The sequence below is a fragment of the Pleurodeles waltl genome, chromosome 2_1 (assembly GCF_031143425.1).
Source record: "Pleurodeles waltl isolate 20211129_DDA chromosome 2_1, aPleWal1.hap1.20221129, whole genome shotgun sequence".
NCBI classification, from domain to species: Eukaryota; Metazoa; Chordata; class Amphibia; order Caudata; family Salamandridae; genus Pleurodeles; species Pleurodeles waltl.
This window is the reverse complement of record NC_090438.1, coordinates 283,741,018-283,755,499: the sequence shown is the minus strand read 5'-3', so window position 1 is coordinate 283,755,499 and position 14,482 is coordinate 283,741,018. Positions and strand designations below refer to the sequence as shown.

The 14,482-nt window shown below is 45.7% G+C and overlaps 1 protein-coding gene across 17 annotated transcripts in view; it reads right to left on the bottom strand.

Moving 5' to 3' along the window:
- The window catches only part of MAP7D3 (MAP7 domain containing 3), a 543,746-nt gene that overhangs the window by 331,588 nt on the left and 197,676 nt on the right, over nucleotides 1-14,482 (bottom strand). The window lies entirely within an intron of this gene.

Here is a 14,482-nt window from a genome sequence, read left to right as displayed (position 1 = left end):
TTGAAGCTTATTTTCGTGATAGAATTTAGGAATCTCCGTATATTTTATTTCTTTAATGGAAACTAAGCCAAAAGGGAAGATGAGCTCTGTACAGAGACAAAGACATAAATAAAGTCGACGAGGTATAAGAGAAGGAGCTAGGTTTTGGATGGCTAGTGCATTGTTATGTTGTGTTCTTTAAAGCGGTGAGTCTTAAAATAATTTCTAAATGACAGCAATTGTGCAGCAGTTCTGCTGCATACAGGGATGTTGGTCCAGGTTCAGGGAGCATAGACAGAAAAGGCCTGTTGTCTTTTTTTCCTTTTTTCAGACTTTGAAGGGGTTCTGACTGCGGATGTGCCTAAGATTGTTTGCAAGATAAGCGGGGTTCCTGGTCATGACGGCTATGCAAATGACACAGCTGGTTTTTAAGATGGCACAAGCCGGAAAAGAGAACCAATGGAGTCCATCAGGACCGTAGGTGATGTTATAATATTTTTTCAATCCCTTGATGAGACATGGTGCAGTCTGAAGGAGAACCACTGTGAAGTCAAGTAGGCCATAGAGTAGGGCGTTATATATGATCATTTTTAGTGCTTTAAATTTTTCTTTTGTACAGATTAGTGTGGAAAAAATATGCAATGCTTGTAAAAACATATCGCATAAGTGCACATATTGCTTTTTAGGCATTGCATGTCTACATAATGTTGTCCTAAAGGCTTCAATTAAATTGTTGACATGTGCAGTGTTTGTCTGTGCAGATGCCAGGATATGATGTATATTAAAAAAACAATTACTTATCTTCAGTAACAAATTATCTGGCACAGACATATTCTAGTTGCAGATTATTGCACTTAGAATTCCCTTCAGGCGTCAGACAGGATCTAGAGATTTTTTTTCGAGCAGTACCCTTGCGCGCCCTCAGGTGGCATTGGTCAACTCAGCATTTGTCGTTGTGATCGCCGTTATGATGTCATGGTTGTATACAGGTGCCACCCCAGCACGCTGATGCACTTGATTTTCACAACTTTCCACGTCAGAAGTCCAAAGCCATGAAGAACACTCATTCTGCTGCACCAGAACTAGGGCCCTGAAAACAAAAAACTTTGTGGCCTCTGAACACCTTGTTTCCAAGATGGCAGAATCAAGTGCCACCTGGAGGAGCTCTGGGCACCACCCCTGGGGGAAATGGACAGGGAAGCGGTCACTTCCCTTTCCTTTGAGTGCTTTCGTGCCAGAGCAGGGACCAGGGGTCCCTGGACAGGTGCAAACCAGATTCTGCAAGGAGGGCACCAAATGTGCCCTTCAAACCAAGCCGGTGGCATGGGGAGGGTACCCCTCCCAAGTCTTGAAATACCTATTCCCAAGGGAGAGGGTGTTGCCTCCCTCTGACAGGACATTTTTTGCTCTGCCTTACCCTGCTTGAGCTGGTCAGGCAGCAGGAGGGCAGAAACCTGCCTGAGGGGCTGCTGCAGCAGCATGGGCTGCCTACAAACCCTGAAAGGCTGGTATGACCAATACTGGGAGGGTCCCAAACCATATACTTAGTAAGTCGAATGCCTAGAGGCTGGGGAAGACGAAAACACCAGAGGTAAGTACAGCAAGTATCCTCAGCAATCGGGTGCAGACAGGTTGCCTACCCGCCCATCCCATAGTCTAACACAGGGAAGTTGCGGCTGGAATTCATGAGTTTCAGGACCCTTACCAAAGGACGCCAAGGAAACCCAAAGACAGGAGGAAGGTTGGAGTGTGTCCCCACCCAAGGATACCCAGAAGACAGGAGTAACTACACCAGGGGACCCGGGTGCATAGGGGTGAAAGGACATTGGAAACTCTTGTTGAAGTCAGTGGTGGCCTCGGTTGTCCAGCTGCTGTCACGACCCGTGGACCAGGCCGGTGGAACCCAAGGATAGATTCCGGACGTGGAAGACTTGAACAGGAAAAGGACAAAGTCCAGCACCCTCAGAGGTGTCCAAGTGGTGCAGGTGGCAATGCTCACCCTCCTAGAGGTGAAGTTCCTGCAGGTTGGTGAAAGAAGTAATGCTGCTGCATGGTCCAGATGCTTCCGAAGATCCTAGGAGTCGCCTACGAACTGTACCATGTCAGCCGCCAGATTGCAGGAGGGTCAGGGACCAGAAAGGCCACAAACAAGTACTGGCATATACAAGCAGAAGCTGAAGATGGATTTGCAATTTGTTGAGGACCAGCAAGGTCCAGGAGACTCTACCCTTGAGGGGGAGTCATGGCTGGCCCTCCGCACACAGGGAGGCCAGCAGAAGTTGTTGAAGCCCCCATGAGTGACCCAAGTCACAAGGAGGCCTTAGTAGCACAACAAAACAGAAGGCCCACGTAACAGGTTGATTTTCGAATTGCAGTGTGCTGGAAGCTGGGGCTTCTCGGTGCTCAAAGATCTCTTGTAGGAAGATCCAACAAGCCTTTACCAGAGCAACAGTCGCAGTGCACAGGGGTGCTGCTCCAGTGGCTGCAGCAAGGGCCTAGTCTCCCAAGTGGATCAGAAGACAGGAGGGACCCGAAGAAGACCACAGAACCACCAGCTGTGAGCAGAGCAATCACAGTGCCCGTGGGGCAGCAGGATCCACCAGCTGGCCGTCGTTGCCTTGAGATGCCTGCAGTTGCAGGGGAGTGAATCCTTCATTGCAATGGAGATTTCTGCATGCTTCCAAGTGCAAACAGAGTCCTTGTGACCCTGGAGGATGCATAGCCTTGGATGCTGAAGAATTCTTGCAGGATGCGGTGAAACAATGTTGCAATGGTAGCCTTTCAAACAGAAGCAGACTTGTTTCGGTTCCAAAGCAGGCCAGCAGCGATTCCGTGGGCCACGAGAAGATTCCTTGCAGAGAGTTCTTTGTAGGGTCTTGCTTGACGAATCTGAGGACCCACCCACGGGGGAGCCCTTAAGTAACCCTAAAAGGGGGTTGGTCACTCTCTGTAGTGACCCACTTATCAGAAGGGTTCACCGATGTTATCCAGGGGCCTCCCAGAGGCCTTCTGCATAATTTTATTGCCAAGATGGCAAAATAAACCGGCTACCTGGCAGAGCTCTGTGCAACTTTCTAGGTGAGGTCACACATAGGATTGCAATGTCACACAAACACAGAGAAAACATAAAAATGTCACTTAAAAAAAACTTGCTAGCTATGCATTCCATAGAAGAAATATGAGGACGAGACAACGTATGCTGGTCTTGTCTCATGCAAAAATGGCACTGTGGACTTGAAAAATGTACATAACAAATGCAGAAATTGCTGCTTACAAATGGACTGGATGTGTAGGGTGCATATAGCCCCAAAAGCCTCATGAACCACCAACACAGTTCTGTAATTTAAGAAGGGGTTCACTGCTTGGCTGATGTCAGTAACTGTCACAGAGGCGGCTTTACCTATCTTATAACAAGTATTCAATTCAGGACTGGAAAAATTATCGCTTCATCTGTGTGCCATAGTTATTATTAGTCAGTATATTATTGTAGTAAGAAAATGAGTTACTTACCTGTAACTCTCCAGTATTGGATCTTCCATAGATTTACAAGTTTGAATCATTCCCAATCGAAGTGGGAGTCCCACGGTACCTTAATAAAGTAGTATATCTCACTATCATAGGCTATAATGGCAATGAAAAGTCAGTTTAATAGCCTCTGTCCTCTTTTAAAAAAGGATGAGTGTTGAACTATAACCAATCAGATGATAGCACCTTCTAGAACACTCCTAACAGAGGCTGATTCCCTCAGATTTTGTAGCGCATGCCGTGTGATGGGAGACTCCTTGAGCTCTGCTCATACGACCTGTTTCCTCAGTTTTTTCAAAGGAATTTACTTCTGAAAGACCATCATTTTTTCTGCCTACTAATTTTTTACTGGACACTATGTTCCGTATTTCCAAGATAGGACTTTTCAGAGCCTCTGTCACCTGTGGCAAGAAAAGACTACATTCAGGGGACCCACACGAGCAATGAATTTATTGTCTCTATCTCGAGCATAAGGTGAGAGACTAAAATATGTTGCACCTTTTCTCAAAAAACTTAAAAGGACAGGGGAGGCAGGCTGTTACTGTGGCTCCAAAAACAAAAAAACGTTTATGTGAGGAAGAGAGTGATGATTCTTCGTAGATGTCATCTACCATTAAAAGTCCCAAAATGGAAGAGAAAAGTACCTCAGAACCATCTGCAAAGATCAGTAAACAAAACATGCTGAAACTGGGCACGAAAAGGGGCAGAAGGTCCCTCTTTCAAACCTCCAAAAAGACTCTACTCTGGTTCTACTGCTTGGGACATGAGAGCACTGCCACGTGAGGAATACAACACACACTGACAGCCCACTGTGCCGGACAACTCCTAACCAAAAAACACTACTTGGCAGCTCCTAGTCCTCTTATTTTTGGCAGAGCCCACCCCTCCCTACCCTATTACTAGCACCCGCAGCTACAGCAACAGACGAGGAGTGGTTTCTCCCTTCTTGACTGTTCACCTCCAGAGAGCAAGCTACCAACCCTGTAACTGCATGACAATCTCCTACCTACTTATAAGTAAATACAGTGACACTATCATGGGCCACATCCAATGGACAGACCCTGTACAATATATCTCCGTATGTCTTACTGCACTACCCATACAACCTTAGATATACACTAATAGCCACACTCTACCTCTCAAAAAATCTCAGAGTGTCAAGCTACTTCCAGCCAACTGGAGCCCAGGACTCACATTTATCTACTAATACAGAAGGAAATTTGGCTTTAACTAAGGAAGATCTCCTTACCTCCCTTCAAGATTTAAAAAAGGAATTACAAAAAGAACTCAAAGCTGACCTCGTCACTTGGGAGGTCCACTGCTCAGATCTCATTTCCAAATTTCCAGCTTAACAGCAAGATGTGGACTCTACTGGAACATGGACACCTGATCTCAATACTACCTGTTAAACCCTCACACAGCAAGTAGAACCCTGGAGAGCTCCTCTGATTGCCTTAAGGTGCAACTGCATGCCACAATTCTGAAATGCAAAGTCCTGGAGAACCTCTCTCAGCGCGACAAAATTCGACTGCGAGGTCTGGAGGAAGTAGCAGAGGGCCCAGACCTACAGGCCTTTGTAGTGGGTCTGTTTTCTGAGCTTCTGCGAGACGGTGGCACTAACGTCAAGTTAGATCAAGCCCACAGTCAGCCCACTAAATAAGTGGGAAAAAGTCCCACAGATGTTTTAACAAAACTGCACTCCTTCAAAGTCAAAGAGGCCATCCTGCAGGCAGCAAGGAGGATGGAGGAGGTGACCTTCCAGAGGATGTCATGCTTGATGTTCCAGGATATTGCCCCAGCAACCCTAACCCAGAGATTACACTTCACACCAGTCACCGACAAACTGCAACAGGACAATATTAAGTACAAATGGACCTATCCGTTTGGCTTGGCATTTCCTTACCAGAACAAGACATACTACTTCACTGATCTTCAGGAGACCTTGCTCGGGGTGAATTCCTCAGATTCCAAACAATCTGAAGGACATATGGAGGAACTTTCCCCCAAATTCCAAGACTGGTCCAGAACGCAGACAATGGCTCCCACAACATCATACCCAGCAACAGGGGAAACGCGGAATACCTACTTGAGGCGGACATCTGCATTTAACTGCAATAAGACATCTTATGATCTGATGACATCACTTTCTATACCTCTATGACTATCGAAGGCTGTTGTTTAGTAGTATAGCAGGCCCAAATTAAGGGAAATCTACTGACTGATTTGTATTGCACTGACCCCCAATATGGGAATGTTTGAAGTTAATTGCACCCTGAAAACTTAACAAATGCTTCTTTTTTGCTTCAATATATACCTGGATCCCGTGAGCAATACTAACTGTAACACAAATGTTTCATGTGCCGTCTGACACAAATACATTAAAACAATTTACTCAATTGTTACCCGAATGCTGGGAAACATGGTTCCCAGTTGTTTATGTTCTATTGTTCCTTTGTTGTTACATGAGAGATACCTTATTGATGTGCCAGAAGAGGAGGGGAGGCTAGAGGAGAAGGGGGGACTCTGGGAACGTAGCACACTACCTCGCATGGGGAGAATTTCAGAAAATTCCCTTAAGGTTGTGTCTTAACACAACAATGGTTGTGAAATCGAGGAATCAGGGTTATTGGGGGAAATGCGTAATGCAGCTAAGAGTTTCACCTCAACTAAAACGCATCTTCCAAGGCTCCCGTCGACAGATACTGGACAGCCGACACTGAGCATTTTCAGAGAAGTCAAACAAATCCACCTAAGGAGTGCCCACTGGGCGAAGATGCCCTGCACTACCTATGGTAGAAAATGCCACTCGTGGTTGGCAACTTAATGCTAACCCAGACTATCCACTCTGAAATTCAGAGACCTGGCTCGGTGATTGGTGGTGAGCCCAATCCCTTGGATTTAGTTTTTTTGTTTTTCTGCTACAGGAGCCGGGGAACAGTTTTCCCAGCTGCCCAAAGCATTTATTTTATTGTGTTCAATGTAATGACAATCGTGCGCATGGCGCACTGACTTCATTACTTTGAAAGTGAAATGAGAAGATTGGCTCATTTCACTTTCACTGCTTTGGTGCTTATGCGGCTATCTCAGTAACCAGCGCACCAAAGCAAATGGGAGCAGCAGTGCTGGAAAAGGGAGCCTCTCCCCAATTTAATGGTTCCTTTCCCAAGTAGATCCCTGCTTGGGGATCACCCAAGGTGGGCAATCCCCAATCAGGGATCCACCCACTAGATCACCAGGGATTTATCTTTTGACCATTTTCTGCCACTCCCTGGGGGCACACTGGCCTTATTTTTAGGCCAATCTGCTCCCAGGGGGGCAGAATACCACTAGACATGAGAGATTTTACAAACTATATATGTTGGTGAGCAGCCATGTTCTGCCCACCCTCCCCTCAGGGGGCAGATTGGTCTTATTTTTAGGCACTTTTACACTTTTTATTATTTTTAGTGGTGGGGCCGCCCAGCAAAGGCATGCACCCACCCCAAAAAAATGATAGTCTTTCTGCCACTTGGAGGGGGGGGGGGGGCAATTACCCCATCTGACCCCGGGGGAGGGACAGGAAGCCCACTAGACAACAAGGATTTTTTTATTTTTTTTATCTGTAGGGGTGGGGCTCCCCAGCTTAGGCATGGCCAATCCCCCACCCTCCCCAAAAGATGATACAGTCTTTCTGCCCCTCTGGTAGGTATATGGAGGCAGAAAGGCCACTAGATAACAGGGATTTTTTTTTATTATTTTTTTTTTTTTATTATCTGTTAGGGGTGGGTGCTCCCCAGCACAGCCATGCCCCCGCTCTCCCCCAAAAAGATAAACAGAAAGTCCACTAGACACCAAGGATTACTTTATTTGTATTGGTAGAGGCTGCAAAGCACGGGCATAGCCATGCGTCCACAATCCCCCCACCCCAAAAAAATGGAAACAGTCTTTCTGGCACCCCCTTTAGAATTTCGCAGTCCAGCCTATATCGTAAAATTCTTGACTTTGATTGGCTCCTGAAGGGTACTTCATAACATAAAAACATTTTGGACTTCACATCCTATCTGTTGAAATATCAACAAATACATGGATATTAAGTATTCCAGGGTCCACTTATACAGCAGAGAAATACTCTAATGTTTATAACTATCAGTGAAGATCCTACAATACAGAACAAGTGTTCCTTTAAGACACCATTATTTTATAAACTACACCTATGGCCTGCTCTTTGTATTCTCTAAATAATTTGGTAACTGATGCTTACCTTTAACAACACCAGAAGCAATATACTTTGTCTATTTTTGGAACAGCCTTGTTTTAAGATTTTTGAGCTGTGCCTCATTATACATGTAGTAGTTAGGTTTGAAACACTAAGATTTTCTCTGAAGTTGATAATCCAATATGCTTTTAATGAAACTGCTACTCAGTATTGACAACAAACACCGAGTCCATATTCAGAAGGCCAAATATATCCACAGTTTGCAGTACACGCATTGGACTATGCGTTTTGGACAATATGAAAACAAGTTACCTGTAACTACAGTTATCCAGTATTAGTATCTTTCATAGATTCACATGCTTCAATCATTACCGGTCATCGAAGTGGGAGTCCCATGGTACTTTAGGAAAGCAGTATGCAGGAATCACCAGAGTTTATTTTGGCAGAAGCCATCAATCAAATAGCCTACCTATGTCCTTTAGGAAAAAGAACCAAAAACTTGACCTATGACCAATCAGGCGCCAGCACCCTCTAGAGCACTCCCAAGAGAGACTCTTTCCCTCAGGTTTTCGAGCACAAGAGATACTTGATAACTGTAGTTACAGGTAAGGAACTTGTTTTCTTATTCAGTATTGGATCTTTCATAGATTCACATGCTTGAATCACAATAGAAAGCAGTACTTAAAACAACTGTCACAACCCTTATGCATATCTATTTTGTTTCTCATAAGAAATAAAATAGATATGCATAAGCAGTGTTTAAAATAATAGTTAATCTGATAGCAAAAACTTGTGAGATTATAAACATTCATTCATGAATACCTGGTTAGGCAACACAAGGAAAACAAGCGTTAGACAGTATGAAATTAATCTGCATTAAGAAAGAGGCTCAACTTAATGAAATAGATGGTGCAACACAGCCAGTCCCACAGCCGAATCGCTGTGCTGACTCAAGACAGTAGTGCTATGTAAAGGAATGAGTAGTCTTCCATGTTGCAGATCAGCATATCTTGTCCAGATAGATGACTGCAAAACAAAGCAGCTGAGGTTGCTCTTGTGAAGTGTGCTTTAAGCGGTCTGGTCAGTGATTTCCCAGCTTTAGAGTGGCAAAACTGAATGGCTGATGAAATTCACCACGCTATTATAAGAGACCAGCAGTTGATCTGTTCTGCGGAACAGTTTAGTGCAGTAAAAATTACATTTCAAACATCGTTTGATGTCCAGTCTGTGAAGAGTTCTTTCAGCTGGGGTACACAGATCTGCAAAAAGTGTTTGCAATAGGATTGGTTTGATCAAATGGAAATGAGAAAGAACCTTTGGGATATATCTTGGATTTGTTCTGAGAAGGACCAAGTCATCTGTGAAAAGCAGGAACGGTTCTTTTTCGTAAAGGTCTGTATGTCACTGACTCTCCTGGTAGAAGTAAGAGAAAGAAGAGTTGCGACCTTCCATGTGAGAAATTTCAGCTCAGCTTTATGTATCGTAAGAACAATGTTGACATGCCACTTCAGAGGAGCTGGTCGCACAGGAAGGAAGGGGCGAAACACTCCCTTCATTAACTGCTGTATGAGTCTGGACGAACAGAGTGAAGTCTTGTTTGTGACACGCCTGAATCTAGAGATTGCAGCCAGGTGAACTTTAACGGAGGCATGGATAAGTCCAGATTTGGCTAGTGAGAGGAAATAAGGTATAATTTGTTCAGGAGAAGCCTCAAATGGTTTGTTTGTACCAAAGGCAGATTCTTCACTACTTTAGCTTGTAAGTCTTGTTCGTACTTTCAGCCTGTGCTCTGGACAGTATCACTCTACATTCCTGTCAATATTCATGTTTCGGAATCCATTAAACTCAGGAGTCATGCATGCAGCTGGAGAGAGATTGGCTTTGGATGCAATATCTGGCCTTGGATCTTCATCAGTAGTGCCCGCTTCTTGGGAAGCCGGATGGGTTCAGCTGCAGATAAGAGAATTAGCTCTGTGAACCAGTGTTGCCTGGGCCACCTGGGAGCTATTAAGATGAGCCAGCAACGTTGTTTTCATCTTCCTAAGAACCTTGCGTAGCAACGGGGTGGGAAGCGTATGCCAAGATCCCAGACCCTTGCATCGAAAGGTAATTCCCCCACGATCCGAGGACTGGATATCGACTGGCATAGAACTGTCATTTGGCGTTCTTGCTTGCAGCAAAGAGATCCAACACCGGTTGGCCCCAGCACAAGAAGAACTTGTCCACCTCTTGTTGATCCAGCTCCCATTCGTGGCAAATATCCTGCTGAGTGTGTCTGCAAGAACGCTGTTGATGCTAGACACGTGCTCTGCCCTCAGAAATCTTGTGTAACGTAAGCCAATCTCAGAGAGCTTGCAGTTCTTGTGAAAAGGGAGAGAGACCGCATTCCTTCCTGTTGGTTTATGTAGTACATGCTGATTGCGTTGTTTGCACGGACCAGCATCGATGAGTCTGATATTTGTGGCAGAAAAGCCTGGAGCATGAGAAATATTGCTTTGAACTCCAAGATTGATATGCATCAGTTTCTGATAGCTTGACTATTTTTCCTGGATGCAAATGTCTGGCAAATTTATCACCCCAGCCCTCCAGAGAGGCGTCCGTTGTGATGACAAAGTCTGGAACTGGGGTAAGAAAAGTCAATTCTGGAGGAGAAATGTGACTGATGCAAGCCTACCACTGCAATGTCTTTATCATCCTTGGTGTAACACTGAGGAACCTGGAGAGTGGATCCAATAATGTTGCAGTTCTTCCTGCAATGGTCTCATATTCAGCCACGTTAGAGATACTAGGTTTATTCAGGAAGACATTGTCTCTAGAAGCAACTTGAAGATTCTCACAGAAACTGACTTTTTTCTGGATATCCTTGGAGCTAAATTGGATAACTTCTGCTGTCTTCCGTCCAAGAGAGAGGCTTTGTTTTCGACTATCGATTTTGCACTGACAAATCTTGCATGTTGGAAAGGTGGATGCCTTTTGGTAATTTACGTTTAGTCCTAGACTGTGAAATATTGCAAGACAGGTGTTGGTGACTTGGGAAGCCTGCTGCAGTATTGTCACTTTTAACAGCCAGTCGCCCAAGTAGGGGAAAACTTGAAAGCCCTGTTTGTGAAGTGCAGCCGTCACTGGCACGAGACCCTTTGTGAATATTCAGGAAGCTGAACTCCGAAAGGGAAAACGCTGAACTGATAGTTCGCCTCGGCTATGTTAAAACAAAGGTATTTGTGATGCCTGGGATGAATGGGTATGTGAAAGTAGGCATCTTGGAGATCCAACAAGGTCATGTAATCTCTGCTGTTCAGAAGGTGGAGGATGTCCAACAGGGTAATCATACGGACCGATTGTTTGCACAGAAATGTGTTTAATTGCCTGAGATCCAAAACTGACCTCCATTCTTCTTACTAGGGAGTAGAAACCTAGTCCTCTCTGATGAGTGGGAAAATTCCATATTGCACCCTTGGAGAACATTTGAGATGCTTCCTGTCTTAGCGAGTGAAAATGAGGTGGATGCGCCCCTTTCGGAGGAGGGTTTAGGGGTCTGTGCACAAACTCCAGGGTGTGACAGGAGCTTAAATGGACACTCATTTGGCCAATGTTATCTCCTTCCAATGATGTAGGTAATTCGAGATGTTCACGCCCACCTGGTTAGGAGAGAAAGGAGGAATTGCCGTCGGTACCCAACAAAAATCATTGCTTGTGGCTGGTGTCCTGACCTTGGAGGGGCTGTTTCCTTCTGCTGCCTTCTTTGCTATAGGCGGCTGCTGCTGCGGGTGGCTAATGGTAGTCCTGGTTTACGATTAAGGCAGGTGTTCCCTCTGGTAACCACCTCTGAATAAAGAATAACGTCTGCCTCTGGCTCCATGAAAGGGCAATCTTTTGCCAAGAGACAGGCCAATGTCCGTGTTTGTTTTAATAGCCAACAAAGCATCGCATATATGCTTGCCGAACAAGTTTCGCCATCAGAGGCCATGTCCAGGATCTTGGATTGGACCTCTAGCAGAAACGAGGTGGCTTTTAACCAACCCTGGTGGCGTAAAACTGCTACCTCAGAAGCTTGTAAAGGCGATGTCCAAGGCGCAGACAGTAGTTTCTGCAGAGGTGCGTTCACCCTCCTGCAATAACTTTCTAGCCTCCAGTTAGTTATCCTTCCGGATGAGGTTGATAAAGCTACTCACGTCGGACCACACCTGGTAGTCACAGCACCCTAAAACTGCTAGGGTACTGGCTGCAGAGACAGTGATTGCCGACATCAGGGAGAATCTCTTCCCTACATTACCCAGGCACCTGCCTTCATTGTCTGGCAGAGCCGAAATATGAATGACTGGAGTCTGCTGTGGTTGGTCTAGAGTAGAACCCGGGAACCTATGTCTGACATCCTGAAGCATAGCCTGAAGGACTTCAATCAGGGATGGAGGCATCTGCACTGTATTGCGTCCTGGTTGAGACTACTGGGACAGCCTGATTGTCTGCCATGAGGGGTGTAATACGACACATAATCCTGCTGATCATATTCATCATCATCTTGATTTGCCGTGCAGCTCTGATAGACTGTTCGAGTACCAGAATCGTCCTTCATCCTCAGACTCTTCCTAGTCCAAGAGGTGGCTCGGTAGTAATGTTGAAACCTTGCTAGGCGATGTGTCGTCAGGATGCAAAGTGGTCTTTGTGACTTCAGAAATTCTGATTGTAGTGTAATGATCATCAGAGTCAGAAGCGGTGGCAACAATAGTGTATTAGGCAAACAATGTCTCTGTTCTGGCAGATGTGTTGTCGTCAGTGCTGTTGTCGTTGATGGTGATGTCTGTCGAAGGTGGCTTAGTCAACGAAAGGGACGTAAATGTGGAAGAGACTTCGTAGACGGTTCTGAAGGTATCATCTTCAACAGAAGTTTTTCGTTACTGGTGGCGATGCCAAGTCCACCGGGTCATAAAAGGTTGTGCGTTAGTGATGATGATGGTCTCGTCGACGAGATGGTGGTGAGGGTGGATGTTGTGGTCATCGACAGCATTGTCAACAGTCGTGCCGTCGTCAACAAGAGCTTTAGTGATGCTTTTCTAAATGTCCATGGTTCAGAGGTAGGAGAATGATGACGAGTCACCTTTTTATTGCACTATGAAGTGCACGGCTATGAGGAGGCTGACCCTGCGGAGAACATATAAATTTTCTCCCTTGAAGGGTTCACATGATGAGTTTTAGCATCCTTCCCACTCACCTCAGAAAGCCGCCGGGCAGATGATCTTGACCTTTTCTGGGGTTTTGAAGCTGTGTCAATGTCCTCACTTTAAGTGTTGGACTTTGTCTGTAACTATAAGAGAAGCCTTGCTTGCCTGCCCCTCAGAGTTTTAGAGGAGGTGAGACAAATGTTGCAGTCCTTCACTGGATGTTTAGGGTACAGGCAGTCTTTGTGAGGATCATCAATATGCAGCCTTTCCTTGCCACAGGATTTGCAGGAACGAAAAAGGCTTTTTTTTTTTTTTTTTTGTTAGAAGAATGACATCTTTGGCTGTAGAAAGTAGCTTTCAGAGCAAAAAACCGGAGCAGAGCTCAGGGAGACTCCCCTCACACAACGTGTGGTAAAACATCTTAGGCAATGAGCCTCTCTTGGGAGTATTCTAGAGAGTGCTGGTGTAGGAAGCTGGCCTGGTGTGTGGTGAGCAACCATGGTGTTATCACCTTATACCAGGTAAAGTTATCCCCTATTAGTGAAGTGTAGACAGTGTCTAGGAAGCCACGGCTCTATAGAGGTAGCTTTATTATAGTAACACGAATACTAGAATACTGAATGGGCAATCCCCCAACTGGAGGTAAGTAAACACACTATTATATACACATTAGCAATCAGTAAATAGCATAGAAAGCAATAGGCATTGGTAAAAGCAATAGCAAATAATAAGGGTCCTAGGAGAGGGCCAAACCACATACTAAAAAAGTAGAATGTGAAAGCCAGTCCCCCACCCAAGGAAGTGGGGTCTGTAGAAGGGAGCTGGAGGAAATAGGAACCCCAAGAGTTGAGTACTAGAGTGCCCCCCAGCAACCAGGAGAGCAGAGGTAAGTTCCTGGTTTTCCCCAAAACCAACAACGTTTGTGCAGGACCCAACCAAGACTGGAAGAACCCAAAGGTGGATCCTGACAGAAGAGAACCTGCAAAGGAAGGGGACCAAGTCCAGTTCAAGATGGTGTGCCCGATTGTGACAGGTGTCACTACCCACCCTTCTGTGGATCCAGGACCAGGTCAATGGTGGATGAAGAAGGCCAGCAGTGCAGCACAGGAGCCAAAGAGGAGTCCAGGAGACGATGCAGGTAATGTCCAACTTCAGCGGTCGAGATGCAGGCGGTTAGTGGTGCATGAACAACAATAAGCCTTGGCAAATGCAAGAGATGGAGAAAAAAGGTTTGCAAGGCGGAAGAGGACCAGCAAGGTCCAGGGACTCAACCCAAGGAGGGAAGTCCGGGGTGACCCTCAGCAGCTGGGAGTCACAAAAAGAGCAGGCACAGGAGTTGCAGTGAGGCCCATTTAGCACACCTGAAGAGGAGTATCATGTTGCTGGAGCAGCAGGCAGGAGACTGTGCTTTGCAGGAAGGAGTGCTGGGGGCTTGGGCTACATGGAGCCTGAAGATACCTTTGAGGAGGAACAAACAAGTCTTGGTAGTTGCAAGATTCGCTTTACACAGTGGTACTGTCCTACAAGAAGAGGCAAGGGCTTACTGTCTCCCAAGTTGGATAGCTGGTAAGGAGAACCAAGGGGACCACTTCAGACTACCACCTGTGATGCAGGATCCAACCAG